Genomic DNA, 5,960 nt, shown 5'->3' on the forward strand with positions numbered 1-5,960 from the left:
ACTTGATCCAGACCTGTGCTAAACGGAAATTATGAGAAGTCAGAAATAAAATTCTATTTTTAGATATGGCAACAAAATGAAAATTTGAACAATATTGGGTCGTTTCCTTTTCAGAGAATGAAGAATTCTAGAGATGGATGGTTGTCCAACAATATGAAAGTACTCAATAATACTTAACTGTACACTTCCATTTTTTATTAGCAATTTTTAAATGTATTACTTGAGAATTTCATTCATGTATACTATGTGTTTGGGTCACAAAACCGCGCCCTGTTCCCTTCCCTTCAACACTTCCCACATCACTCCACGTTATATATTTTGAAGTGGTAAGCTTTATATTTGTACATTTTATCACAACTTAACACACGTATAAAAGTTGCGAATGGAGAGCCAAGAATGGGAGAAGAGCAGAGCGTCTGACTGCACATCGATCTCCTCCCGGCCCTCCTCCTGGCCCTCATGGCCTGTCCAGCCACCTGTCCACCTGCTGCCCAGAACACCTTCCACTGTGGCTGCCTCAGCAAGTTCGTACTTGAACAAAGGCATCAAGCAAATGTGTATGTCCCTGCCTCAGGGTGAGAGAGTCCGAGCCAAGTATGTCTGGATTGATGGTACTGGGAAGGATTGCACTGCAAGACCGGCACTCTGGGCTGTGAGCCCAAGTGTGTGGAAGAATTACCTGAGTGGAACCTTGATGGCTCTAGTACTTTTCAGTCTGAAGGCTCCAATAGTGACATGTATCACATCCATGTAGCCATGTTTCCGGACCCCTTCTGCAAAGACCCCAACAAGCTGGTGTTCTGTGAAGGTTTCAGGTATGACCAGAAGCCTTCAGAGACCAATTTACTGCACACCTGTAAATGGATAATGGACATGGTGAGCAGCCAGCACTCCTGGTTTGGAATGGAACAGGAATATACTCTCATGGGAACAGATGGGCCTCCTTTTGGTTGGACCTCCAATGGCTTCCCTGGGCCTCAAGGTTCATGTTACTGTGGTGCTGGGGACGACAAAGCCTACGGCAGGGAAAGTGTGGAGGCTCTGCTGGGCCTGCTTTATGCTGGCGTCAAAATCACGGGGACGAATGCTGAGGTCATGCCTGGCCAGTGGGAATTCCACATTGGGCACTGTGAAGGAATCCACATGGGAGACCATCTCTGGGTGGCCCATTTCATTTTCATCATGTATGTGAAGACTGTGGAGTGATAACAACCTTTGATCACAAGCCCATTCCTGGGAACTGGAACGGTGCAGGCTGCTATACCAACTTCAGCACCAAGGCCATGCGGGAGGAGAATGGTCTGAAGGATACTGAGGAAGCCATTGAAGACCAAGCAAGGGGCACCAGCACTACATTCACGCCTACGATCCCAAGGGGGCCTGGACAATGCCCGACGTCAGACTGGATTCCACAAAACCTCCAACATCAACATCAGCGACTTTTCTGCTGATGTTGCCAACCGTGGCACTAGCATGCGCATTCCTGGACCGTCGGCCAGGAGAAGAAGGGTTACTTTGAAGACGGCCGCCCTTCTGCCAATTGCGACCCCTTTGCGGTGACAGAAGCCATCATCCGCACGACTTCTCAATGAGACTGGAGATGAGCCCTTCCAGTGCAAAACCTAAGTGGACTAGACTTCCAGCGATCCATCCAGCCCTTCCTAGCTCTTCATCCCAGGGCTCTCTTCTCTCTTCCAGTTGTCCTAATCATCCCCGTTATAACCTACCAGGAAGAAGAGCAAAGGTTTTGATTCCTCTTGCCTAGTCAATCTTGCTTTCATCGGTCAGGATAATGGGGTCAAGTACTTCATCACTACACACACAGTCCCATTTTTTTTCCTGGCACTGAAGTTTTCTAATGCTAGTGGGCTGGGGTGGGGGTAGGGAAAGGTAGCTACTGCTTCTATCCTGTCAGGTGTGTGTGTCCAGTAGGTGTGGCTGTCTGCACAAAGCAGGTGTGTTTTTGAAGGAGGGGGAGGACATTTGCTTCTTCAGGGTAGCTGACAGGGCAGGTCTGCCTGCTTAGGTTGGCATTTCCACTATTGGTGCCAAGCTATCATTTTTTAAGGTCAAACCAACTTTATTCCAAATGGAAGTTAAGGTGGGGGAAGAGGAGCTGGAGGTTAGTCTCCTGTGCCACGTTTTCTTTGCTTGGGGCCACATGACCTCCATGATCACAAGCTCAACACATCACCTGATGGATAACCCTACTTTAAAAGAAGAAACAGCTCTTATTTCCTGGTCCACCATTTATAACACAAAGCAGAATAGTATCTTTATATTTAAACGTAAAAACAAAAAATTTATACACACATGGGTGTGTGGATATATGTGCTCTTCTAAAGGAGGAAATCATCCTAATCACAAGGTGAAGAGACTGGTTTAGAAATAAGGATCTCCTTTTGAGTAGGGGTGAGGAATACAGTACTCAAAAGTTGGTTATCTGGGGCTCTGGTCCTATATTACCATGTAAGAGTTTCACTGCCCACTCTTCTGCAGGAGCAGACGCTGGACGCTTGACGGGTAGATGCACCCTTGCAGTCACCTGAGCCCCATGACGCTTGACAGGTAGATGCACCCTTGCAGTCACCTGAGCCCCATGCTTAAGTTTAGAAGATGTTTACTTTGTCCACACATGGGTTCAGAAGTATGAGTTCACTGGCCAAAATGAACATTGTTACTTACAAGGGAGTATTGGGGGTACTGGGGTTATTTTTGGGGTGGGACTAGCATATCACTAAAGCAGGCCTTTTGATACTTTCAATTTTTTAAAGCAAAAAAAAATGTGAATGTTGCTTCCTTTGAAGGTTTCAAGCCCCACCTAGGCTTTCCAGCCTCGAGCCTGAGAGACACAATACAGGATCATTTATTAGACAAACTCTCATTCTAAATTTGAGGGTGAGAAAGTAGGGTTAGAGGTGGAAGGAGAAAGTCACAGAGAGTGAGCATTCAGGGTTGTGGAGCATTTATTATTGTGACAGACCTGGGGCTGTGCAACGCCATCCACACAACAGTCCTAAAGTCTCAGAAAGGAGGGGCGATGTGAAGGATAATATCAGGGAAGGGGAACTCATGTTTTCCCCTTTACAGTGAACTTCTAAGAAACAGCAATCATTGATTTATGGGTAAGATTGGCATGGATCACGCATATTTCCATGTAGAAAATGAAATCTTCCATGCTAGACATTATAATGAGGCTGTAACATAGAATTAGTTTCCAGGACAAAGTGTGTTACAGTATGGACAGTCAATGAATCTTTTAGTAAACAGATACAGAAGAGAATTTTTTAAGTCCCGTTGTATTATTTGTTAAGACATTGCTGCTTTTTAAATTGAAAACATTGAGAAAAACCTTTAAGATATATGCGTAGGAAAGGATTTTCTAAACCGGACATCAGCTGCTCAGGAAACAAGGGCAAGAATTAACAAATGGGACCTCACTAAACTAAAAAGCTTCTGTACATCAAAGGAGACAACCAAGGAAGCAAACAGAAAACCCACAGAACGGGAGAAAATCTTCACCAGCAACACATCCGACAGAGGTTTAATAACCAGAATTGATAACGAACTCAACAGAGAACCAAGACAAGAAGCAACCCAATTAAAAGATGGACTAAGGAGCTGAACAGAGAGTTCTCAAAAGAAGAAGTAAAGATGGCTATGAAACATCTTAAAAGATGTTCAACATCACTAATAATTAGGGAAATGCAAATTAAAACCACTTTAAGGTTTCACCTTACCCCAGTCAGACTGGCTAAGATCAAGAAAACAAATGATACCAATTGTTGGAGATGATGTGGGGAAAGGGGAATGTTCATCCACTGCTGGTGGGGCTGCAAACTTGCTCAACCCCTATGGAAAGCAGTGTGGAGAACTCTTAAAAAACTACAAATGAACCTACCATTTGACCCAGTTATGCCACTCCTTGGCATATACCCAAAGAACTCTTGCAGAGACACTTGTACATCCATAGTTGTGCTGCTCTTTTCACAATAGCTAGGAGATTGAAGCAACCTAAGTGTCCCTCAACTGACATGTGGATAATGAAAATGTGGTTCATTTGTACGATGGAGTTTTACTTAGCAGTAAAGAAAGATGAAATCATGAAATTTGCAGGGAAATGGATGGAACTAGAAACTGTTATGCTAAGTGAAGTAACACAGATTCAGAAAAACAAACGATGTATGTTCTCCCTCATATGTGGATCCTAGCACCAAATCCGTATAAGTGAGTATGTATCCAGACATAATACAGGAACCAGGATAATGGAAAGGAACCAGAGAGGTAAAGCAAAAGAAAGAACCTGAGAGAGAAGAACGGTAGAAAACAGGTGTTAATAAGAGAGATATGGATTAAAATATGGGCTAGTTTAAGGGAGGGGGAGGGAAGGGTATACAAGGAACCAGAGGATAAAGGAAAGAAGGAGATCAAGAGAGGTAGGACCATAGGAGAAGGGTATTAGTAAGGGGGAAAGGGGGGGAGTGGGGGCACCTTAAGTGGGAAAACCATGATGGAGAGGTGAGACAATGTGAGAGATAAACAATGCCTAGCTAGTTTTGAAAACCAAAGAGAACCATAAAACTCCTACAACCTACAGACAAATTATACATAGCAGATCAGGAAATATATGTCTAGGTAAGGTTTATCTGAGAACAACTGATCTTTGCCCAAGATATATCTACATGACACACAGTAATTAAAAATACCAGACTGGTGGAACTTTATTGGGTGTTTAATAGACATACTTTGAGGTCTATAATAATTTGTTCAGAGGGACATAAAGGACACTTTTTGCTCCTTGCCCTCCTAGGTCGACTAGTTCCAGGGGACTATGAGTATCTCTCAAAATGTCCTATAATGGTGGTGGGTCACCTGTCCTCTTGATCAAGGAGAGCAAGGAGACCCCACCAGATGGACTTGAACCAGTGTCCAGTCTATAAAAAGGAGTGTTAACACAGAGGAATCATTTCCTCCATGCTTCCAAGTGAAGCCAACCATGGTCGAGCGGGACCTTTGACTTATCTTCACATAGGTGGAACTGGTAAAAGAAAGGATACAGGGGCTCCTCCCAAGCCCATGTGACCCTGAGGAACAGATTGTCAAACAACCTTAAGAGTAAAAATAAATCGGTTTAATCTGCACCAACTGTATGGCCTTAAACACCCAAAAGGAAAGTATAACCAAAGATTAGATGGGCCAACATAATTTCATATGTATAGCTAAAGGTCCATAAAGGTCCATATGTATAGCTAAAGGCTACATAACAAGCAACAATGCCAGACAAGCGATACCTTCTTTTGAGTTGATGGCCAGGGTGGCCAAAGTGATTTGAGATAGTAACCCAGCATAGAACTGGGAAAATGAACAGCAGACCCCAATCTTATCCAAAGGAATATTGACAACTGATTACTGCTAGATGAAGAACAGCTGACTCTCCTAAAACAAAGACCTCTAGATAGACTGACTAGATTCACCAGAAGGGCAAGTAGTGGGGAATGTCTAGAGTGCTGACAACACAGCAGACAGTAGCAGGGATATCAGAGTATAAGAGCTCTAGTGGAGGGAGGGAGGCTATGGGAGGGTGCTACCTGGGAAGTGGATGTATAAATAACGAAAAAAGAAAAAAAAGAATTCTTCAAAGCATAAAAATTTGCTCCTTAATAATTAGTAGATGTGAAAAACATTACCAGTGAAATCTATCTGATGACTTTATATCCATACTCAGGTACTAAGGATCTGTCGAATGCTCCCCAAGCCCACCAGGCTTGGGTCTTCAACAAGAAACAAACTCAGACAAAAGTCTGAAGTGTTATGAGGAATTTATTTAAAGAAACACAGTTACAGGTAAGGGAGTGAGTACAAGATGGCTCTCTCTGTGTGGGGATCACAGATCTTATATAGGACTCAGACTTGGGGTTACCAAGGAGATTTTCCTAATAGAAACAAAAGAGTAACTATGG

The 5,960-nt window shown here is 43.5% G+C and overlaps 1 pseudogene; it reads left to right on the plus strand.

Annotated features, from left to right (window-relative positions):
* Positions 1–382: 382 nt before the first annotated feature.
* Positions 383–1,751, plus strand: LOC103747461 (annotated as a pseudogene).
* Positions 1,752–5,960: the final 4,209 nt, after the last annotated feature.

This window comes from Nannospalax galili, unplaced genomic scaffold (assembly GCF_000622305.1).
Source record: "Nannospalax galili isolate Female #2095 unplaced genomic scaffold, S.galili_v1.0 scaffold3625, whole genome shotgun sequence".
NCBI lineage: Eukaryota > Metazoa > Chordata > Mammalia > Rodentia > Spalacidae > Nannospalax > Nannospalax galili.